This window comes from Octopus sinensis, linkage group LG17 (assembly GCF_006345805.1).
Source record: "Octopus sinensis linkage group LG17, ASM634580v1, whole genome shotgun sequence".
In the NCBI taxonomy this organism is placed as follows: Eukaryota; Metazoa; Mollusca; class Cephalopoda; order Octopoda; family Octopodidae; genus Octopus; species Octopus sinensis.
This window is the reverse complement of record NC_043013.1, coordinates 27,047,116-27,073,661: the sequence shown is the minus strand read 5'-3', so window position 1 is coordinate 27,073,661 and position 26,546 is coordinate 27,047,116. Positions and strand designations below refer to the sequence as shown.

General features: G+C 37.8%; 1 protein-coding gene across 11 annotated transcripts in view; it reads right to left on the bottom strand.

Annotated features, from left to right (window-relative positions):
- LOC115220806 (bromodomain adjacent to zinc finger domain protein 2B) overlaps positions 1-26,546 on the bottom strand; it is a 321,983-nt gene that overhangs the window by 264,913 nt on the left and 30,524 nt on the right. For all 11 annotated transcript variants that reach the window (XM_036510466.1, XM_029790965.2, XM_029790966.2 and 8 more), the window contains exon 2: positions 21,684-21,745. The gene's annotated coding sequence lies outside the window, so the exon portion shown is untranslated. The remainder of the gene's footprint in view (positions 1-21,683; positions 21,746-26,546) is intronic.

Below are 26,546 nucleotides of genomic sequence, written 5' to 3'. Positions count from 1 at the left end.
AGAAAGAATTTTTCCCAGATCTACTTAAAATAATATTTTAGGCTTCAAAATTTCTCAAGTATTCTTCACCAACACTATTAAGACTATCTTTGAGTGTTTTGTAAAACAGTAAGCTACAAGATGTAGCTAACATTTTTAGAATATAGTTTTATCCTTAAGTATGATGTAAAGATTTTTGACAGATGATGTAAAGTTTGAAAATTTAGGTTTGGATCATTGCAATACTTTAAAAAAGACACACAGATATACACACACATAAACAATAGGTTCTTTACAAATTTAGAGAAAATTCTCTACAAATCCTTCAGTTTCAGTGACTCATTTTTTTTTAATGACTTTTACAGTTGGCATTTGGAAAGGCATCCAGCTATAAAAACCATGCCAAAACAGACACAGAAGCATAGCACAGGCTCCTGCCTGGCCAGTTAAACAATGTTGACAATAATGATGACTTCCAACATAGGGTCTGCCAACAGACCACAGAATTTTACTTAACCTTTTAGCATTTAAACTGGCTGTATGTATCCAGCCCAAATATTCTACCTGTTGTATGTTCAAACTGGCCATATCCAACCTCTCACACCTACCCTACAATGTCATTCTAAAAATATATAATCACATCCTTGAAATCTCAAAGCAACAAGACAATACAGAATTAACTTTAAAAATTGTGACTAAATAAGCATTACATTTGACAAAATAATCTGAATTCCAAAGGGTTAACTTATTTAATTTAATAAACATTTGAAATGGCAATATCTGGCCCAAATACCTGTTTTATGCTTAAACCAGCCTGATCTGGCCTTTCATACCTTACCCTGCAATGTCATTCTAAAAATAAACAATCATGTCTTCAAAGTCTTGAAGCTACAACAGAATGCTTGATTAATTTAAAATAATGTGAGTGGCTGTGTGGTAAGTAGCTTGCTAACCAACCACACGGTTGCGGGTTCAGTCCCACTGCGTGGCATCTTGGGCAAGTGTCTTCTGCTATAGCCCCGGGCCGACCAATGCCTTGTGAGTGGATTTGGTAGACGGAAACTGAAAGAAGCCTGTCGTATATATGTATATATATATGTATGCGTGTGTTTGTGTGTCTGTGTTTGTCCCTCTAGCATTGCTTGACAACCGATGCTGGTGTGTTTAGGTCCCCGTCACTTAGCGGTTCGGCAAAAAGAGACCGATAGAATAAGTACTAAAAGGTGGTGCTCCAGCATGGCCGCAGTCAAATGACTGAAACAAGTAAAAGAGTAAAAGAGTAAATATGCATGACATTTGATGCTGGAGGATCAAATGCTGGAGGATTAAGTGAGGGCATTTACAGATGGCCAATTCATTAAGAGCAGTGGACACTCAGTTTAAGTGTTACTCTCTTTTACTTGTTTCAGTCATTTGACTGCGGCCATGCTGGAGCACCGCCTTTAATCGAGCAACTTGACCCCGGGACTTATTCTTTTGTAAGCCCAGTGCTTATTCTATCGATCTCTTTGGCCGAACCGCTAAGTAACGGGGACATAAACACACCAGCATCGGTTGTCACGCTATGCTAGGGGGACAAAGACAGACACACAATCACACACACACACATATATATATATATATATGTATATATATATATATATATATATGACGGGCTTCTTTTTAGTTTCCATCTACCAAATCCACTCACAAGGCTTTGGTCGGCCCGAGGCTATAGTAGAAGACAGTTGCCCAAGGTGCCACGCAGTGGGACTGAACCTGGAACCACCATCATCATCATCATCATCATTTAGCGTCCGCTTTCCATGCTAGCATGGGTTGGACGGTTCAACTGGGGTCTGTGAAGCTGGAAGGCTTCGTCAGGCCCAGTCAGATCTGGCAGTGTTTCTACGGCTGGATGCCCTTCCTAACGCCAACCACTATGTGGTTGGTAAACAAGCTACTTATCACACAGCCACTCAATATATATATATATATATATATATATTTTTTTTTTTTGCATTATATCTGTCTCCGATATAGTTAAACCCTCAAATGCTCGATTTACCTAGCTGCAAATAGGTGACAACATTGTAGAAGTACCAGGCTGTTTGTTAGCTTTTGGCATTTGCTTTAATTCGTGTCGTGTGGTGGGAGATGCTTTGGCTCCATCAGTTTCTTTTAGATCTTTATTGGGTTGTTCACCCATTGACGGAACTCTCTTCTGATGGAGTGTTTCCGCCTCTTGCAGCAAAGTACTGTACTTACCTACGTGGAGGTGCTGAAAAGTTCCTGGTTTCAACGGTATCATGAAAGGCTTAGTTGGAGGACCAAAATTCCGAGTTCTTTTACACGGTTTAGGAAAACTGAAGGACCATTGCAATATGTAAATCTGAGAGGGGAATATGTTGAATAAAATCATTATTAATTGATCCTCCTGTATTTTCATTTACCCAAAGCCAGGAACTTTTCAGCACCTCTTTGTATCTTACCGATTGAATTTGTAGTATATGAGAATGAGTTTGGTGTTTTATTCATAGATACACAACAGAGTAGGTGATGAGGCACATCTGGTTAACTGTGAAAAATAACAGTCAAATCTCCTTCAAATTACACTCTGCTATCTTAAGAAAGGGAAGGATATCTATTAAACAATGCAGCAGTGTAACCTTTTACCATTCAGATTACACTGTGAAATGTAAAGCTTAGTCATCCACATTGTTTTGAATTAATCGTGCTTTGAGATTTCAAAGATGTGATTGTTTAATTTTAGAATGACAATGTAAGATAGGTATGAGGGGCCTGATAGGGCTAGTTTAAATGCTAAAGGGTCAAGATACATACTCCCACACCCCCAAGATAGAATAGTAATGGCTAGAATGCCTTTCCTGATTCAATCAGAGTTGAAATGACCAAGAGTTAAGCAAAGTGACAATGCTCTTGGGAAAGGCATCAATGCCACATATACTCATTTCACTTCAGTGATAAATTTATAAGCTTTTTGCCTCAGTAAGAAATCAATTTATAAAATAAACATTCTTCAGAAACCCTTGTGTGTAATCAATTCGAAGTTAAATTAAAATATAATTAAAATGAAACAAATAAGTATGAGAAGATTATACGAGAAAGGAAGCGTAATTAAAAGCATCGTTATCTACATAGCATGGCATAGTACTTTTGTGTGAAGAACTTATATCGAAAATGAAATACAATATTACCAAGATTGAAAGTTAATGATCAAGTGATGCATACTAATTACAGCTGGAGTGGAAGTGGTGGTGGTGGTGGTCTTTGTTATTGTTGTTCTGATTCTTGTTGTTTCAATTGGTTGTATTGTGAAAGATTTACAGAATAAAGATTAGTTGGAATATCTTGAGGTGTGACTGTATTCATTAGGTTTCGAAGTCTATTTTTTTAGTAACTCTTTATAAAAAGTTTTTATATTTATATTTAGCTTAGTAAGAAGAACAAGAGAGAGAGAGAGAGAGAGAGAGAGAGAGCACTTGTGACCTTTTATAGGGCATCTAAGTTTGGTTGGTGGTGGTGGTGGTGGTGGTGAGAGGAAGAAACTTTAACATACAAGTTGCTGCATTAGGAAAGAGTGCATCAGTGCATCCAGATATTAAGTTATCAATTATCAAACAAGAAACATGTTCTGAACGCATGCAATAAAATGATTTCTGCTAAAGACACCCAAGTGTCTGGTTATGTGATGGTGTGAAACAAGGTGATGGACAAAGCCTACCACTAAACAGACTTGTGTAGTGCAGTCAGCATCATCAAAATCATTTAATGCCTGTTTTCCATGCTGGCATGGGTTGGATGATTTGACAAGAGCTGGCAAGTCAGAAGACTACACCAAGCTCTACTGTCTGTTTTGGTATAAAATCTCTATGCGGTTGATGGCTTTACTAGAAATAGCAACTAAATCTCCATATTATACCCTCATGTCTATAAAAAAAGTTTACACATTAGACACTGTAGTCTTGGATGTATGAAAAGTGCTATGGTCACAGCAGGAATCTCTGACCACTTATCTGCTCAGTCATAGCTAGCCTGATACTCATCATTCACTACAATCCCTATAATGGAATAAAACACTCTAGCAAATTTCCACCCACCCCCCACCCGACTCGAAAAGAAAAAAAAGTTACTCTCACTGAAACCCTTCCCACATCCTAATCTGCAGCTTCGTCCCTTGTTTAAGCCTAAGAAGGTTTAAAAAGTAATAGGTATTGCTCTTCTGCAGACTAACAGATAACATGGAAGGATGTGATTTGGAGGCAATAGTTTGGTAACTATTTCTAGCAAGTTGAGTAACCCCATAGTGCAGTCATGGGTAACCTGCAGCCCACAGGAGTTTCAGAATGGTATGCAAAATATGAAATTGCCTTCAAAACAGTGCAGCCCATTTGATGAGGCACGTCTCATGCAGCCCACTACTTGTAAAAGGCTGCCGTTGCCTCTCATAGAAGCTCTTTCATTGGCTACTTCGTTTATAACCATGTGTGCCAGGTGTAATAAATTGTTATGTATCTTGTATAACGACAGACTAATAAAGATGCTAACACTTACATAAAAATACTTTTTCCAATAAGGTTAGAGTGTTCTTGTTGCTCCGCATTTATTTAATCTCGTGCTTATATTAAGTAAGAAACAAACAAAAACATACCTATATTCAAACAGTTACAATCAAACATACATACAAGCAAAGAAACAAATGGTTAGTAATAAACACGAGAGTGCTTCCACCAGAGTATAGCTATAATAAAGAAGTGAATTAATAAATTCTTTTAGTTCTCAAGTTAAAAATATTTTATTATTAATTTTATAATAAACTGATTGTTTTTTTTGTTTTATTTACATGGCTTTGTGGTTAACAGGTTTGCTACCCAACCTTGTTTTAGGCTTAGCCCCAAAGCATGGCACCTAAAGTAAGGACTCTCTGTCAGGCCCTCAGGATGACCAATACTCTGTCGGTAGAAATGATAAACAGAAACTGTGCAAGAACTCATTGTGTGTGTATGTCTATGTATGTTTGGGTGTATGTGTGCGTGTATTTATAGTGTTTTTACTTGTTTCAGTCATTTCACTGCGGCCATGCTGGAGCATCGCATTTAGTCAAAAAGATTGCCCCCCTCAGGACTTATTCTTTGTAAGCCTAGTACTTATTCTATCAGTGTCTTCTGTTGAACTGCTAAGTTACGGGGACGTAAACACAACATCGGTTGTCAAGCAATGGTGGGGGACAAACAGACACACAAACATATATATATATATATATATATACAATGAGCTTCTTTCAGTTGTCATCTACCAAATCCACTCACAAGGCTTTGGTCAGTCAGAGGATATAGTAGAAGACACTTGCCCAAGGTGCCATGCAGTGGGACTGAACCCAGAACCAAGTGGTTGGGAAGCAAGCTTCTTATCACACACCCACTCCTGTGCATACACACACACACACACACACATTAACAGATAAATAGATATACATACACACAAAATACCTGAAGAAATACTCAGGTTAAACAAATTTTATTGTGTGACCTTATCCAGCTTATTAATTACAGAATTTTCTCAAATCTTTCCTCTTATCAGTCAAGTACAACTTTGACAAAATGACAAAATATTTTTAAGAAAATATAGAAAGAAAAGAAAAAAAAATTCACAGAGAAAAGAAAATGGGCCAAAATAGTTACATAGAATTCCTATACCAACTTTACCAGTTTGACATGGTCCTAATGGTTAGTAGCATTCAAAATTTGAGGTGTGTTAGAATGCGATATATTTAGAATAAATAATTTTCTATACTTCGTCTTGACTTAATTATCAAAATATACTTTTGTGTATGTTTTATATAAAACTAATAGGGATTAATTGAATTTGTATTTATTTTCCTAAAAATATAGTGTTGCAGTAGGCGCCAAATATGGCTGTGTGGTTAAGAAGTTTGCTTTCCAACTATACAGCTTTGTGTTCAATCCCAATGCATGGAACCATGGTCAAGTGTCTTCTTCTATAGTTCAGGGTTAAACAAACTCTTGTGAGTGGATTTGTTAAACAGAAATTGGAAAAAGCTTGTCATGTATGTTTGTGTGTGTGTGTGTGTGTGTGTGGTGGTGGTGGTGGTGAGAGATGACTGTGGTGGTATGGTCATATGATGCGTATCTATGGATGAGGACAGCTGTGTAAAAAAAAAAAAGTGATCTTTAGTTACGGAGGAAACTTGAGGAAGGATTGTCCCAAGAGGACATAGGACGAGGTGGTGATGAATGATCTTCAAAAGTTGGTTCTCATGGAGGTAATGACAAGTGAAATCATAGTTTATGGCTAGTGCCACTGACACATAAAAGCACCTGTGCCAGTGACAGGTAAAAGGCACTACACTCTTGGAGTGGTTGGCGTCCAGCCATAGAAACCACGGCAAAAATCAGGCCGGCACCTGATACAGCTCTCTGGCTTACCAGGTGGTGATGATTGGGGGGAGGTGTTTGGGTCTCTTTTTCGGTGTTAATTATGAACAAGTATCATTCATTTCCAATCTTCCTTGGAAACATGTCTGGCCATAGGGAGATATTACTTTGCTTGGAAACAGGTGAGGGTTGGTGACAGGAAAGGTATCCAGCTGTAGAAAATTCGCCTCAGTGATTTCCATCTCACCAATGCAAGGATGGAAAAACTGGACTTCACAATGATGATGGCGATTACAATGAGACATTTGGTGTTCAAGTTTTGTTGATCAACTCATAAAATCCCAATATCTGTTCAATCATCTTCGTCATTTTATGCCCACCCAACCCCACTTATTGACAAGCACTAACTTTCTGACTTGTGAAAAGGAAGTGATTCTATTATCTCATCAATTGGTTATCTACTGCTGCAGGGACACTAAGATAGCAAAGTAAATGTTGTTGTTGGTGGTTCCTTCTGGAGCCAGAACTGGCTCTTATGAGCCAGTTTCTCGGTTTCATTGGTGTATAGGTTTCTCAACTAGACAGGGCACCAGTCTGTCACAGGTGAGCTGCTAGATGCAAGAGGAAAGAGTGAGAGAAAGTTGTAGCGAAAGAGTCAGCAGAAGTTCGCCATTACCTTCTGCTGGAGCCACATGGAGCTTAGGTTTTTCTTTCATAAACACACACATTGCCTGGTCTGAGATTCAAACCTACAATCCCTCGACTGTAAGTCTGCTGCTCTAACCACTAGGCCATGTGCCTCCACATCAAATACTTTGTGGTATTTAAAACAACAGATGATTCATCATAAAAATATTAGCCCCATGGCTCAGACGAAATTTATTGAGGCAGACTTTTTTACAGTTGGATGCCCTTCCTGTTGTCCTTCCTATGACCAAACATGTTTTCATGGAAGATTGGAAACAAAGAACAATACTTGTATGATGGGGATGCTTGTTTACAGCTATCGCATATGATGTCAAGGCAAGAAGACACAAATACATACTAAAGCACACACACCTACATACACTTATACACACACTCACATGATGGGCTTCTTACAGTTTCCACCACAATGCCTTGGTCAGCCTGGAGCTATAGTAGAAGACACTTGGCTGAGGTGTCACACAATAGGATGGAACCTGAAACTACACAGTTGGAAAACAACCAGCTATTCCTGCACTTATGACTGAATCAAAATATTAAAGAACTTATTCATGAACAACATTGATCAAGAACCCAGATGATTGAATGACCATTTGTATATTGTGAGTTCTATAAAACCATATTTTGTTCAATTTCAATGACTAGCAACCAGGGTTAGAGAGTCAAAACAAAAAACTTCACTGATACCTCTTTATGTAATCAAGTAATTGTGGTCTACAGTGGCAGACTGGGTCTAAAAATATTGGTTGCTAGGAGACCAAGGGGGCCCACCCACAACTACAATGCTATCATTTAATTTTTTTTTTGTTAAAAGTATTCATTTCAACTGTCTACAAACACAGCCATGAAATGATTAATGCATTCTTCCAGGAGTGAATAAAAAATTCTCAAACTTGAGGGGATGGGCCCCTTAGATACTAACATGGGCCCACTTGCCGTCAGGCAAGCTGGCAACCCAGCCACTTTACCACTGGTAGTCTACACATCTCGTAAAGCATATGCATATGGTTGTACTTTGAGTAGGCCTATATGTTATAACTGGTTTATATTAAAGAATAAAGATATTGTGAGTCGGAGAGGGAGTCAGTATAGTTTTACCGACTCCGACTCCAGCCACCCCTTAATTGTTTCCAACTCCACAGTCCTGCTAGCAACACTAGAGATGGAATAACATTGGTAATAAAAGTTTTGAGTGGGCCAAGAACTTTAGGGGGATTCACCCACAGGCAACCCTTTTAAATATTTGCTTTTCTTTTATTCTTACTTGTTTCAGTTATTAGACTATGGCCATGCTGGGGGCAACGCCTTGAAGAATTTTTAGTCAAACACATCGGCCCCAGTACTTTTGTTTTAAAGCTTGGTACTTACTTATTCTATCAGTCACTTTTACAGAACTAAGTTACGGGGATGTAAACACACCAACACTGGTTGTCAAGCAAGTACACACACACACACACACAGAAACACATATATAGTGGGCTTCTTTTAGTTTTGGTCAGCCTGAGGCTACTGTAGAAGACACTTGCCCAAGGTACCACACAGTAGGACTGAACCCAGAACCATGTGGTTGGGAAGCAAACTTCTTATCACACAGCCATGCCTGCGCCTATAAATAAATATATAATATATAAATATATATATATATATAAATATATAAATATATATATAATATATATATATATATATATATATATATATATATATATATATATATATAATATATATATAATAAAAATAAAATCAACATTACAAGCTGAAGGGAAAGTAAATGGTAAAATACACTTCCGCTTCAGACTATCAGCTTGCACCAATTACCATTATGGCAGGGTAGGGTGGCAGTGATATGGTCTACTTGCTGAAATGCTGATTCATGGTGAAGGTAAAGTTTCTCTTACAAAAATAAAATGATGTTAACTTCATGCCTTCTTTTTCATTTTTCTTTTCTCTCTTTCTATCAGAGATTCACCATTGAAACTCTAGTATAGAAGAGTACAACTATCCCATGAGTATCCAGTGCAGATGAGTATGTGTATATATATATATAATATATATATATATATATATATATATATTATTATTATTATTATATGTAGAAAAATACAAACTGGGACAAGAACGCAAAACACTTAGAAGACGATACAAAAAACACGGATGGGACATTCGAAGCCCTCAATCTTCAGTCAAGAACCGGATCATCGTAGCAATTTCGGCTGATATATATATATATATATATACACATACACACACACACATATACACATGTATATTTATATGTATGCTTGTATGTGTGTGTGTGTGTGTATATATATATATATAAAGCAACATGTGATGAACATCATATCCACTGGATACTAAGTATAAGCCACCATATTGGTATCTGTTAACGAAGATTACAAACTCTTGCCTTATGCCTTATATTGTTAATGTAATTTCTTTACAATAACTTCCTGTATTTTGTAATAAATAAATAAACAAACACATAGATAAATTATGATAATTACAATTTGGATTTCTAAATTTGGCACAAGGCCACACACACACACACATATATATATATATTTGCAAAGCCATGTAGTGGTGTGAATTAACTCTGCGAAAACCACTGATAGAGTTATGCTATTAACTCCGAAAACAAAATGAAAAATGAAGTTGACCTGTCTGGGGTTTGAACTCAAATCATAAATTCAATATCACAAAGAATTTAGGAGCTCTTAAGTCCAGAGCAACATTGAGAAAATAAAGCTGTAAAAGTATTCTAAATGAGAAATGATTGATTGGTTTGTTTTGTTTTGTTTTTATTTTCAGAAAAGAGGAAAATACAAAATAAAAAAATATAAGACCAAAAAAGAAAGAAAATCCAGTTTAATTAGTTCAAATTTGTTGCAGTCCATAATGATCTAAAAATGATCATTCTGGAACAATAAAAAGACAAAAAATTTTCTAATGAGAAACAAGTAAAAATAAAGCATGTATTTTAAGATTAAAAGGATTTGCCAATCTAAAATTTCTTTTGAGAGTGCAGATTTTCAGTGTTTCACACATACTAAGACACACGCACAAATAAACATACACGAATGCGCACACACAAATACAGATACATTTGAGAGGGAAGTGAACTAATTAACAATTTTTATTCGAAGGGAGGGGGCGTCAGAATTAATCAACCTCCTCCTGTCACACTTGAATGGTACTTATATTTTACCAGAGGTAGGTGAAAGGCAAAGTCAACCTCAGTAGGGTTTTAAATCATCATCATCCTCATCATCAGTTACTGTCCACTCTTCCATGCTTGCATGGGTGAGACAGAATTTGTTGCGACAGACTTCTCTATGGTTGGATGTCCCTGCCATTGCAAATTCTCACCTGTTTCCAAGCAAGGTAATATGTCCCCATGGCCAGATATGCTTTGCATAGACGAAAGGAACTGAGCAGCATCATTTGTATGATGGCGATGTTTATTTGCACCAAATGATGTCTGGCCAAGGGTACACACACACAACAAGTTTTAGTTTCCTCATCGTCATCATTTAACACCTGTTTTCCATCCCGCCATGAATTGGATGGTTTGGTAGGAGGTGACAAGGTCAGGAGCTGTAACGGGCTCTGTTGTCTCTCAACAACGAAGATGGAAGAAGTTTTCAAGCAGAAGACCAGAAACTTCAGTTATAACTGAAGCTTTTTCTTTACTCCACATTGTTTATAATCTAGATCAGTGCCTCCCAAACTTTTCTGGGTTGCCCACTCGCTTGGCACCCAGGCCACATTCCTAGCACCCCGCCCCCATCACCACAAACATAGACTACTTTCTGCAGTAAATTCAAAACAACCGTATTTCACAAATAAAACTTAACCTAATGACCACATCATTTTGGCGGTTCTTTTAATAACATCCATCACCCCTCTTTTTGCCACCCCATTATAACCCCATTTTTCTCCAATGCCCCTCCTCCCCCCCTGATCTCCCTACCTCCTCCAAGGGAGCAGTACTGCCTACTTTGGTAACCACTGATACAGATTTATATATAATCAATGCAAAGAGTAGGACTTTGGTGATGGAGGTGGCAGTAGTAGCAATGAGTTCAATCCCAATTGACTGCAGTCTTGGATGAACAGAGTTCACCACAAACGAAGCTGAGCCAACAAGAGAGCATCTACATGGTCACACAACCAGCTTGAAATAGTAGCCTAAGATCTTCCAGCTTACAATCTGCAATCTTTGAAAAAACAATGGCAACAAAAAAAAAACAACTACATTGAATAATATAGTCTAGGATGCACTATGCCTAGAATAGAAATGTTGGTATGGTCAGGACTGGAATGTCTTTGACCATCATCAGCCTGTTCAGTCAGGGCTGACTTATTGCTAAAGAACGATTACAACACAAATCAAGGCAGATATATTGGCTGTAAGGTTCGAGGTAATTAACCTCCCACTATATGTATTACAATCAAGAGGTACATTGGCTGTAAGATTAAGGGAGTACTTAGGGTACCACTACATGTATTACAACCTTTCTCTTGTGACCCCTGAGCAAAACACATAACTCTACTTGTCTCCATCTGCTTGACTAAATAACAATTTCCAAAGTTCTTCTTCACAGTCGACTTGTTAAGCATGGTTAGCGCTAATAGAAGGCATCCGTCTGTAAGAAACCACAGCGCCAACAAAAACCATTCCGCTCGCACTAGAGTCATGGGAGAACAAAACTGACAAAATAATAATAAAAGCAAAAACGAAAATGCACATACGCACACATGCAAAAACCTCATGTAATAACGAGCATGAGCAATTCGTTTCCTCTTGTGTTTTTTCCCTGTCTCATTTTACTAATTTTGATTAGAATCCATAAAGAAAATTTTATTTCCTTTTCCATTTCACACTAAAGGAAAAATTGTAGAAGACAAGCATGGAGGGGGTGAGGAGGGATTTAAAAGCACCTGAGTTCATGAAACGGATTCAGAAAGGCTTCACTCAAGAAATGTAGCTACAGCATCATTAATATTCTCAACCTGTTGGCAATATAATTAGAATTTTACAAGATAATTAATCATACACCATTGTTAACTTGCTGATTTGAATAATAATAAAACTGATTTTTATATCTGCTTGGACAAAATTTTTTTTTTTTATATTTTGAAATTAAAAGAAGAAATGTAAAGAATAAAAGCACTTTCGTTTTATAATATGCATATAAGAATATATATGTGTGTATATATATATATATATATATATATATATATATAATCATCATCGTTTAATGTCCGCCTTCCATGCTAGCATGGGTCGGTGTGTATATATATATATATATGGTTGGCACTCTGTTGGTTACGATAATGAGTCTTGCAGTTGATCCAATCAATGGAACAGCCTGTTTATGAAATTAACGTGCAAGTGGTTGAGTACACCACAGACAATGTACCCTTAATGTAGCTTTCAGGATGACTCGTCGTGACACAGAATGCAACATGGCTAGCCCTTTGAAATACAGGCACTACACATTTTTACCAGCTGAATGGATAGGAGCAACGTGAAATAAAGTATCTTGCAAAAGGACATGAGTGTGCCACTGTGAACTGAACTCACAACCATATGATTGTGAGCTGAATACCCTATCCACTAAGCCACAGGCCTTCACACACACACACACATACATACACAAATATATAACATATAAACATAAATACATATAGATACACACATATATATACATACATATATACACACATATATATACAAATATATACATACACACACACACACATTTATACATACACATATATATGAGTGGCTGTGTGATAAGAAAAATCTCATTTGCCTTCCTCGTTTCTACATTTTGGCGTTTTGCTGAGATTTTTCTTGAGAACACATTCTTTGTGGTAATGACGATTTGACATTTATGTTTAGCATATTAGGTGCCCACTTTAGTGGTTATTCCTCTTAAATTTGTATATAACACAATTTTTAATCTTTGGATTTTTTAAATATGCTAAGCCACTGGTTTTAATTGATTAATATCAATTTCTATCCTTATTTAATGTGTGTGTTTATATATATATATATATATATATATATATATATATATATATATATAAAGTTAATCCAAACATGAAAACACAACTACGCGAGAACGTGGAACAAGTATAGTATTATTGGACGCTCAGGAAAGAAGGAGGGTTTAATGTTTCGAGCGGAGCTCTTCATCAGAAACATAGGAAAAGGAAAGATCCAAAGAAGGGAAGGCGGAGGAAGAAAACAAATCACCAACGGTACACACGCGGTCACATTTTGAATGTATATATATATATATATATATCTGTTGCAAAACCTGACTCAGAACCTTATAGTGATGCAAATGTTGAGAATGGTGCAGTTACCAAATGGTATTTATGAGATCTGTAAAGTCCACTCAGAAGGCCACCAAGATGATGGAAAGATTTAGTTACCAAATTTGAACCAAGATGAAACAGAATGGTACAAGAAAGAATTGGAAGTGCACTGTGACCAGTGATATTTAATAATATCCAAGAGGCTTGTCATACTCATATATAATTACTATTTTTATTGCTTTCCAGTTCCACTCAATCACACCCATGTTTCTCTTCTAAAAACATCAAGTACACACTGTAAGGTTGTTGGCATTTAGAAGGGCATCAAGCTGTAGGACCCATGCCAAAGTAGGTAGTTGAGTACAATGCAGTCCTTAGGTTCACTGGATTATATCATTCCATCCAATCCAGTATGGAACATGGACATTAAATTATGATGATGATGTATACTCATATATATATATATTATATACACCGTATTTTAATGTGCATAAGTAACCCTCTAATTTTTGTGGCTTAAAATTTGGGAAAAAGTTTTTGTAAGAGATTATAATACTATCCATGTATAAGAAACGCCCATATTTTTTTAACCTAATTTTTGACAAAAAAAAGGGTTCCTTTATACATGTTAAAATACAGTGTGTGTGTGTGTATGTGTATATGAAAAGGATGAAGAGAAAGAGCTATGGAGTGATGACAAGCACTTCTACCAAGATAAGTTGGGAATGCATGTTTGAGGTGTGGATGAGCCATCTTGCCTGACCCTTTTTACTTGGGATTTCAGACCAACAAGGAATAGACTCAACCACAAACAAACTCGTCCTTGACACACAACTTGAGGACAAAAGTGCTGATGGTCACTCAGCAAGCTATTAAGGACCAGTAGATAAAACCATACACAGCTACACACACACTCACCTGTCCACAGGCCCTACACAACCATCATAATTCTTTAGTATATTACACTGTCTATTCAGCCACATTGGAATGGTGGAAGACAGAGGATGCCCAACTATATAAGTATAAAGCTGCAGTTCTCTAAGAAATCTCTAACATTGTGCAAAACCATCTATTGAATTCTTATCTTTCCATAGCTTCTATTTATCACACACACACATACACTAGCACATTCACACATATTAGTTAAAATATAGTGAGGCAGAGAGAGAAAGAGAGAGGTCATAGTTAAATAAATAAAGATATATATATATATATATATATAGATAGATAGATAGATAGATAGATAGGTTGTTAGGTTGGTAGAGAGACAGACAAATAGATAGATAGATAGATAGATAGATAGAGATTAGTTTAGGTAGGTAGATAGAAAATTAGATAGATAAGTAGAAAGATATTTTCAAAGAGTTTTCTATCAAAAGTACTAATTTTTGAATCTAATTCTCTTTGGGGACACTTAATATATTTAGAGTTCCCCGAAGAGGATCTATTAGATTTAATACATCAGAACATATGTAAGACATTCATTGAAAATAAAAATAGTATTCTATGAAAAGAGTTCTTTACTGCTTAACAGTTCTTAATCTACGGATTAAGATAACAGTGTGTGTGTGTGTGTGTGTGTGTGTGTGTGTGTTTGAAACTGATGGTTCAGTCTGTTGTATCTCAGTTTCTTGAGAGTAATCTTTCAGGTGACAAAAAGATACATCAACACAAATCATGTCAAGAGAGATGACATGTGATGAGAAAACTCTGAGTAATGATGAAGTTAATTACCATTCTGGAACAAATTCTTTTATTTGTTTCAGTCATGCTGGAGCACCACCCTAAGTAAATTATACATGTATTGTGTGCTTTTTTTAAACCCTGTTTATTCATCTGAACACACACAGAATAGATTCACTTTGTTGGAGCAAAAAGGGTCAAAATATTTTCAGTTGCATAAAGGGCCTAATAAGGTGTGTTCAACAGATCTTCGTTAACCTTCATTGGATGTAATTAAGTTATTTAGACAAGAGTCTATATATAAAGCCAACTTAACAGAATGTTTGTTTTTTAGTGAGGCATAATCCTTCAGCCTGACTAGAAGAATAGTAACTATTGGGGAAGGGGAAGGAAAAACTGACTCAGATAGGGAGAACTCATCCAACCCATGCTCGGATGGAAATTAGACATAAAAATGATGACAATATTTATGTGTGTGTTAGCCAGCGTCGCCTTACTGGTACATGTGTTGGTGGCATGTAAACAACATTTGAGTGTGGTCGTTGCCAGTGCCACCGGACTGGCTTTCATGCAGGTAGCACGTAAAAACACCTTTTCAGCGCGAGCATGGTCATTGCCAGAACCAGCTGACTCGCACGTAAAAAGCAGCCAATACACTCGCGGAGTGGTTAGCGTTAGGGAGGGCATCCAGCTGTAGAAACTTTGCCAGCCCAGATTGAACCTGGTGCAGCTTCTGGCTCACCAGTCCTCAGTCAAACATCCAACCCATGCCAGCACGGAAAGTGGACATTAAACAATGATGATGATGATGCATTTTAAATATTATCCATTTTCCATGCTAACATAGCTTAAACATATCAACAGCATAAAATATTGGCTTCAAAATTTTGGCACAAGGCCAGCAGGCGTGGGGGGGGGGAGTCAATTACATTGACCCCAGTGCTTGACTGGTACTTATTTTATTGTTGAAAGGCAAAGTCGCCCCTGGTGGCATTTGAACTCAGGAAGTGAAGTTGCAAGAAACGTCGCTAAGCTTTTTTCTCGATGTGATAATGATTCTGTCAGCTGGCCACCATAATCTACAATACAAAATACTGACACTTGTTACAGGCCATTTTGTCATCTAACCCATTAAGGTCCAGCACCTTCAGATCTGACCTCACCAATTTTTCCCATGACCTTATCTTCAATCTGCAACAACAGAACAAGATCACTTTTCGACAATGCAATCACCGTCCACTCACATCAGATGACCACACCTCACAACCCTCCTGCAGGCATACATTAAACGATGCCTTTAATCTACACTTGTTCTCTCAGCTCATCTTTTATCTGCTTCTTATGCAGATTAATGCAACATCATCAACATAACATACTCAGCTCATCTCTTTCCAACCTCTGTAGATCATCTGTATTCAACACCAACATAGCAATACTATGCAGCATCTTTCATCTCTAAGCCATACTTCATGCAATCTGCCTTTCACATGGATAAAGAAACTTCTTGCCATCAACAAACATCACTAATACCTCCACTTAATCCACCCCTCTTCTGACAATGTTGTTACTGCATCTTACACCAGTATCAGTTAATGAGGTAACAGAAATTATCCACAACTTTTGAGCAACCCATTTAAGTAAATATGGACTCCTCCTGATAATTATTTCTTCATTAAATATAAATAGATCTTATTACCAAACTGAAGCTATGCAGTTGTTCTCTCTTATACATAATATATCACACATGCCATAGGCGCAGGAGTGGCTGTGTGGTAAGTAGCTTGGTTCCCAACCACATGGTTCCGGGTTCAGTCCCACTGAGTGGCATCTTGGGCAAGTGTCTTCTGCTATAGCCTTGGGCTGACCAAAACCTTGTGAGTGGATTTGGTAGACGGAAACTGAAAGAAGCCAGTCGTATATATGTATATATATATGTGTGTGTATATATGTTTGTCCCTCTAGCATTGCTTGACAACTGATGCTGGTGTGTTTACATCCCCATCACTTAGCAGTTCAGCAAAAGAGACCGACAGAATAAGTACTGGGCTTATAAAGAATAAGTCCTGGGGTCGATTTGCTAGACTAAAGGCGGTGCTCCAGCATGGCCGCAGTCAAATGACTGAAACAAGTAAAAGAGTAAAGAGTAAAAGAGAGGCTAGTCAATGCGAGCTAACACAGAGTTGATCTCCCAAATGGGGCCTCATCACTGTGAGAGGGGCTGTGCACAATAATGCCACTGAGAGGAAGGCCCTGAAATGGCACACATTCTCTCTAGATGACCCTACCCGCATGTCTGCTAGTGTCTGACAGGCAGAGCATTTAACTAGTAGCACTTGTATCTGCAAGTTGTTTGCAACTAACATAATATATACATATTTTATATACACACACCCAATGATTATTTTTTTAATATATATTTTATATATATATATGTGATTTTTTTTTTATATATACACACACACACACACACACACCTTGTGATTATTTCTTGCAACATTCTAATCACATGTCCATAGTACTGGAGCTGTGACCTCTCAATGTAGAGAAGTTACTGACTGACTAGAAATCCTTTTCAAATAATAAGTCTTTATGAGTGTGTATGTGTGTGAGTGTGTGTGTGTGTGTGTGTGCAAGTATATAATTCAAAGTTGTAATTTCAATGTTGTAACCAAGTTTCATTTTTCAATTCACCAGGAAGAAATTCAGAGTTGTAATAATGGAACTTCAGCTTGAATTGAATATTCCATGCCTCTACACATGTTTGCATGCACTAACATCCATTTGCTCAATCTCTCATACACACACAATCACGAAACAAATATCTGTATACACATAGGTGTATGTATGTGCGCATGTGTGTATGTATCTATGTGCACATATATGTATATGTATCTAGTGCTGTGGCAATTTTTCAGTTTTTCTAATCTTTCATTGCCATTGTTGCTGTTCTCATATTCCAATGTTTGCATATTACTGAGCACTGAAAACTACCTCCCATATACATGCATACATATAGGTGTGTATGTGTGTATATATATATATATATATATATATATATATATATATATAATATATGTATGTATGTATGTATACATGTGAGTGTGTGTGTATATATATAGAGAGAGAGGTGTATGTGTATATATTACAAAGAGAAAAGGAAAAGACAAGGAAGGAGGACTTCTCCTTTGAGATAATCCTGAGGCATTACTAAATTGAAATAATCCACAAACTGTGTGAGTAAAACCCGAGAATAATGTAAAAAAGACAAAAATTAAAAAAAAACAAAAAAAAACAAACATACAAAAATCATGTGACAATAATAAAAAGGGGGCATGGCTGCGAATAGAAGTCTTGAGGTACTGCCTCAACCACACTGATGTAGTAAATACATAACCAAAGGAAACTATTGTGTCTAATAATCAATATGCCGATTCCTTCAGGCAGAAATGTATCATCATTAAAAGAAGCTGATTTTTTTTTTTTTTTATCTTGAAATTTAGCTTCTTATTAATACAGCCATAAGGTAATTTAAAAATTACATATTATTTTAAAAATGTATAAACACTGAAAATAAGTCATGCAGTTGCGATTAGTTTCCTTAAATTAACTTTGCTGAGTCATTTCAAGTAGATTTTTGTGCAAATGTTTCTCTACTAAATTCTTTTATTCATTAAACGGGTCTAAACTAAATTAATGACCTCGAAGCAGGCAAAAGATTTATACATATAAATTTTTAGCAGTGTTGTTTACATGTGGACAGGGTAGGTACTTCTAGACTGTGATTGGAAGAATAGCGAGGTGGTGGTAGTGGTGGCGGCAGAGAGCTTTTACAGGGTTACTTTTGTAGTATGTATAGTAATAGGATCAATAACAGCAAAAAAAAAAGAACAAAAACAAAAAGAATAATTTTTTTAATTACAATGAAAGCTGCTTGTTGATTGCTTTCAGATGCATCTTTTTAGATAACAATAGTTGATAACATTAAGCAGAAAATTTGACAATATCTTGAGTTATATTTTGAGACCTGTTGATTTTGATAAGCCCCATTTGATAACATAGGGTGTGTGATTAAGGAACTTGCTTTGCAAATACATAGTTTCAGGTTCAGTCCCACTGTGTGACACCTTGAGCAAGTGTCTTCTACTATAGCCCCAAGCTGACGAATGCCTTGAGGGTGAATGCGTATGTATGTATGTATGCGTGTGTGTGTGTCCCCGTCCTCCACACCTCCCCTTCATGATAGCCGGTATTGGATTGTTCATATCCCCGTAATTTAATGGTTTGGCAAAAGAGACCAACAGAATGGGTACCAGACTTAGAAACTAAGTACGGAGGTTGATTTGCTTGACTAAACACTTCAAGATGGTGCCCCAGCATGGTCGCAGCCCAATGAATGAGACAAGTAAAAAAAAACATAAACAAAAGATTAAAATAAAAGATAATCCACAGTGACTGCCACCATCTTTGATTGTCTCTCAATGGCAGAATAAAAAAATTGATGTGATATTGATATTGTAATGAAAAATACCTTCTGTAAAAAGGTAAGCAAGCAAAGAGCAACAGAATATAAAGGAATGAGAACAGAACTATACAATTACATTACTTCATCCATGTTCCCCAACAGTATACAGATATAGATGTGGAGGCGCAATGGCCCAGTGGTTAGGGCAGTAGACTCACGGTCGTGGGATTGTGGTTTCGATTCCCAGACGAGTGTTGTGAGTGTTTATTGAGTGAAAACACCCAAAGCTCCACAAAACTCCGGCAGGGGATCGGTGGAAAACCCTGTTGTACTCTTTCACCACAACTTTCTCTCACTCTTTCTTCCTGTATTTCAAAGGGCCAGCCTTATCACACTGTGTTACGCTGAATCTCCCCGAGAACTATGCTAAGAGTACATGTGTCTGTCGAGTGCTCAGCCACTTGAATGTTAATTTCACGAGCAGGCTGTTCCATTGATCAGATCAACTGGAACCCTCGTCGTCGTAACCAATGGAGTGCTACATATATACACTCACTCACAAGCGTGTAGTACAGACACAAAATAAAAGAAAAAGGTAATACAACACAGTAGTTGCTTTATAATATTGGTTTCAAATTTTGGCACAAGGCCAGCAATTTCAGAAGTTGGGGCAAGTTGATTACACTGACCCCTTAGTACACAATTGGTACTTGTTTTATTGACCTCAAAAGTTGACATTGGCAGGATTTGAACTCAAAACACTAAGACAAATGAAATGCCACTAAGCATTTTGTCCAGCATGCTAATGATTCTGCCAGCTTGCCGCCTTTGCTTTATATATAATATTACTGTGTGAGGGCGCGTGGCTTAGTGGTTAGGGCATTCGGCTCATGATCGTAAGGTTGTGAGTTCGATTCCCGGCGACGCGTTGTGTCCTTGAGCAAGACACTTTATTTCACGTTGCTCCAGTCCACTCAGCTGGCAAAAATGAGTTGTACTTGTATTTCAAAGGGTCAGCCTTGTCACTCTCTGTGTCACGCTGATTATCCCCGAGAACTACGTTAAGGGTACACGTGTCTGTGGAATGCTCAGCCATTTGCACGTTAATTTCACGAGCAAGCTGTTCCGTTGATCGTATCAGCTGGGACCCTCGTCGTCGTAACCGGCGGAGTCTTTTTTTAATATTACTGTATTCACCAGACTATTGGATGTTGTTATACATCACTGGTCACAATGTTCTTGCTCATGTTCTTTTGGCTTTTGAATGATGCCATCCCGCTGGCTAGGTGAGCAGACCAACATTAAAGTAAAAAACGGTAAAGCCACCTTCTCGAGTCATACTGACATTTATGGGGCAGTTTCCTGGTTTCGTGGCAAGTAAATTCCCCACCTGGATGGGACACCAGTCCCTCACAGGTTTACTCATTTTTGCCAGCGAAGTGGAATTGGAGCAATGTGAAATGAAGTGTTTTGCTCAAGAACACAGCATGTCGCTCGATCCAGGAACTGAAACCACAATCTTACGATTATGAGTCCAATACCCTGACCATTAAGCCACACAGACCAACATTCCCTTTGAAGGGAACACCAATTTGTCACAGGGTGACCTATTTACAACTGAGTTGACTGAAGCAAAATGAAATGAAGTGTTTTGCTCAAGAACACAATGCACCATTGATCTGGGAATCGAAACTACGATCCTGTGATTGTGAGTGTAACACCCTAACCACTGGACCAAGGACAATTAAAGTAATGTAATCCAAAATGGTAAAATGCTAAAATGATGGGATGGTCACAGCTGGAATGCTTTTCATCATAAGTTTGATAAACAACAGCAGTAAACCACACTCACCAATCCCACTCTTTCCATCACCCCATGCCTCTCTTGTGCCACATACATGCACACATGTTCGTGCACGCACACACACACACACACAAAGTTAGTACTTCACAGAAATTCTTTGATATCAGAACTGCAATCCCCAATGTGACATGAACAGCCAAAACAAGTTCAAGCTGCATATGTTTAAACTGAACATAACCCAGATTGACTTTACTGACCTGAGAGGTCATAGGTAACACCATTTTCTTTTTTTTTTTTACCTATAAGAGACAAAGAAAGGTCTACTTACCAGTAATAACCAAAGCAGAAGCTTATGTCAGCTTTATAATAATTACAAATCATCTCAGGTAACTAGAAAGATAAAAAGGAAAGAAAATACATTAAAAAAAATTGCTTATAATTATTGGTATATTTAGGGATGGTCATATTATAGCCATTTAACCACATGCACTATATACCTGGTCTTCACTTTAGCTCTATCATTATTATTATTATTATTATTATTCCTTATTTCAACCATCTCTACGTTCTGAGTTCAAATTTTGCTGAGATTGACTTCACCTTTCATCTTTTTGGGGTTGATAAAATAAGTACCAGTTGAACACTGGGGTCAGCTAATCGACTCATCTCCTCCCCCAAAATTGCTACCTTTGTGGCAAAATTTGAAACCATTATTATTATTATTATTATTATTATATTACTGTGCAGGTGGCACGTAAAAAGCACCCACTACACTCACGGAGTGGTTGGCATTAGGAAGGGCATCCAGCCGTAGAAACACTGCCAGATCTGACTGGGCCTGACGAAGCCTTCCAGCTTCACAGACCCCAGTTGAACCGTCCAACCCATGCTAGCATGGAAGGCGGACGCTAAATGATGATGATGATTACTCTCCTTTGTCTAAGAAATCATTTGTCACACATGCTGTGACCTCTTCAATGACTCTCCATCCTATGTGTCTCTTGTTCCATTTAGTCTGTTATTAAATGATTTACAACTAGGTAAGAAGAGAAGTACGACAAACAATCCATGGCTGGAGACATGACTGGCAGAAAAGGCTCTCGACCATTTACTGACTCAGGTGGATCCTCGTAGCCATTCAATTTTTAAAAATTCTATATTTTTATAATTGAACATTATTAAGAGTCGCATTTAAAAACATTGCTCAAGTATTTCCTGTATTGTAGAAATATAACCAATTTACTCATTTACTTGTTTCAGTCATTTGACTGTGGCCATGCTGGAACACCACCTTTAGTCGAACAAATCGACCCCAGAACTTATTCTATTGGTCGCTTCTGCCGAATTGCTAAGTTATGGGGACTTAAACACAGACACAAACATACATGTGTGTGCATATACATATATATTGTTGGCGTTAGGAAGGGCATCCAGCTGTAGAAACACTGCCAGATCTGACTGGCCTGGTCCAGCCTTCGGGCTTGCCAGACCCCAGTTGAACCGTCCAACCCATGCTAGCATGGAAAGCGGACGTTAAACGATGATGATGATGATGATGATACATACACACATATACATATACATACATACATATATATATATATATATACATAACGGGAAGCTTTATGAAAATAAACAAAAGACGAAGGCAGGTGGAAAACAAACGAACAATTGTATTAGTATGGCGCTCAGGAAATATAAATAAAACAAGTCTTTAACGTTTCGAGCCTACGCTCTTCAACAGAAAGATACACAGAGAGAGAAAAACACAGAAAGAAGGAGAGAAAAAAAATGCGTGCAGTAGCTAACGAATCAACATGGCGATCTGATTTCGGCCAGAGGTCAAAGATCAAACATGAGACGCGAGAGCGAAATAAGGGGAGATAATAGGGTTGAGGGACCAGCTAAAAGTGCGTGGGAGGGGTCTGGATGTGTGTATGTATAGGGTTGGTGTATGTATTAGTATGTATAAGGGTGTGTGTGTGTGTGTGTGTATGAGAGAGTATTAGTGCGTAGGATTGGTCTGGACGTGCGTATGTATGGGGTTGGTGTATGTATTAGTATGTATTAGTATGTATTAGTACGTATTGGTATGTATAGGTGTGTGTGTGGGTGTGTGAGAGAGTATAAGTGCGTATGCGGGGTCTGGACGTGTGTATGTATAGGGTTGGTGTAAGTATTAGTATGTACTAGTATGTATTAGTACGTATTAGTATGTATTAGTTGGTGTGTGTATTAGTATGGCACATCATATGTGATGTGATGTGTAAAGTCATGTGGTGTAGTGAGAAGGGGGGAGGGGGAGAGAAGAGGGGGAGAAGGGGAGGGGAAGGGGGAAGAAGAGGGGGAGGAGAAGGGGGAAGAGGAGAGGATGGGGGAGAAGGAAGGGGATGAGGGGGGATGAAGGAGGAAAGAGGGAGAGGGGGAGAGAGGGAGTGAGGGAGCAGAGGGAGGGAGAAAGAGGGAAGAAGGGAAGGGGAGTAGGGGTGAAAGGATGAAGGACTGAAGAAGTAGGGGTCGGGGGGAGAAAGGATAGGTGAGGAGGGGGAGAGGGGGGTTAGATGAGGAGGGGGGAGAGTTGAGACCAAATGGCGTATAAGAGCGAAGAGAGAAGATTAATTCCTGTTCACGGCGCAAACGGGAATCCGGATGGCCTCTGTGTAAGGACAAACCGAACACAGATAGGTGTTGCAAGGAGTGACCGGTGGAGCGGAAATGGCGTGAGACCGGTGTGTCGTTCGCAAGGTGGATGTCACGAAGGTGTTCCGCGAACCGGTCAGCCAAGCGGCGTCCCGTTTGTCCGATGTACAAAGAATTGCAGAGAGAGCAAGAGATGCAATAGATAATATTGCTGGAGGTGCAGGTGAAGGAGTGGATGATGGGATAGGGTCGATGGTGGGTGCTAGTGAGGCGGGTGGTGTTGGAGAGGTAAGGGCAAGTGCGGCAACGTGGGCGGAGCAGGGGAACGAGCCGGGTTGGGAGGTAGGGTCAGGGAAGGAGCCATGGACCAAAAGGTACATACATATACATGCATATATATACATACACACACCACACACACACACATATATATATATATATATATACACACAATAGGCTTCTTTCAGTTTCCATCTATCAAATCCACTCACAAGAATTTGGTCAGCCTGAAGCTATAGCAGAAGACACTTGCCCAAGGTGCCAAAAGTGGGACTGAACCCAAAACCATGTGGTTGATGAGCAAGTTACTTACCACTGCAGTTAAATTTTAACAACAAAATCTTATATGGACCCTCAAGGATCATGTAGACCCCAGCTGAGAACCAATGATCTCAAGGTTTTCCACAGAATCTGTTAACTCAATTTCACTTAAAATGCCAAAATTATGGTATGAGAAATTTTATGAGATTAAAGTCTGGATCCACCTCACAAGTCTTGGGTTATGGTAAAAGAAATTTGTGTTTATACCCAATTCCACTCTTGCTTAAGATGCCATGAAGTGGGACTGAACCTGGAATCAGTAACTTTCCTGGGATGCTGTACAGAGTGAGCAAATCTAGAATGAGACACTAGCCTAAAGTGCCACGCAGTGGGACCAAAGTGGAAATACATAAATTTGATTTCACATACTTTGCTAGAAGACATCTCAAGGTGCTGTGCAGTGGGGGCAGGGGAGGGGTCAAACCCACTGAACAACCCCATCTACCTACTTCACTAACAAAACCCCGGGATTAATTCAAACATATGGCAGAAAACATCCAGGATGTTGTTTGGTGGGATCAAAACCTAGAATTATGCGCTTGTGAAAGCAAACTTTTTAACCTCATGGCATTGCCAACATTAAGTTTAGGTCTGTCAGTATATTATATATAGAAACAGGAATAACAGGCGAAGCTGCAACATAAATCTCCAAGACCAGTATGGTATATATTAGTGAAAAATAAATAAATAAATAAAGTAAACATTTTATAGATTCTGTCTTGTAATATAAAGAATGTCAGTATATTTATTATCAGTAGCTTCTATAACTTTACTATCAAAATGATAAAATGCATGTGTGTGTTTGTGTTTGTGTGTGTGTGTGTTTGTGTGTGCATAAGCCTTTATGATGAACATATAGATGCTACACTTTATTTAAGTACATATATACTAGATACTTGGAATCTATCAGATATAAGCTGTGCCTACAGATATATATATATATATATATATATATATATATATATATATATATATATGTATGTATGTATGTATGTATATATATACATATATATATACGCACATACATATATCATACACATGAATGATGTATGTACTGCAAACATAAATATATCATTTATTTATGCACACATACACACACACACACACCACACACACACACATTTGTGTGGAGGGAAGTATATAAAATCATTGATAATACTATCACTTATACATTGCAGAAATGAAAAGCATTGCAATTCTAAAATGTGACAAAGCACAAAAGGAAAACAAAAGAAAAACTACTATGTCAATGGAAAATACAAGAGATGCATAAAACAAGAGAGGGGTGGGCGGCAGGGAAGGAAAGGGAGACGGAGAGGGCGCATAGAATATAACAACAACAACTACTACTACTACTACAACAATGAGTGAGTACATTTGTCTATTTCTTAGCAAAAGGAATGCTCCTTGATCATGGACAGAAATTTTCATAGTTATTCAGTAAGTGACCCAGATTTTAGGCATATACAAATCAATACCTGACGATATTGGATTGGATATACATAAAAACCAAAGACAAGAGAATTACTGTGAGAGAGAGAGAGAGAGAAAAAGAATGAAAGAATGAACAGACGAATGAAAGAAAGAAAAGAAATAAAAGGCAGCTAACAAACAAACAAACAAACAAACAATGGATAAATCGAATGAAATTTCTTAATCTAAGTCCCTCTCTCCCCACCCACCACCCACTCTCTCTGTCAATATGTGAAACATTAAAGTGTAAAACTGAGCCAGTAAAGAATTCTGAATAAATAAATAAATTAATAATAAAAACTAATTATTATTTTGAATAATGAATCTAAGAAGGAAAAGCTAATATTAAAAAAAATTGTTCCTAATTTAGGCACAAGGCCAGCATTTAAAAATTTCTTTAATATTTTTGAGGGGAGGGAGTTCTTGTCAATTACATCAGCTTCAATGTTTGGATGGTATTTTATTGACCCTGAAAGGA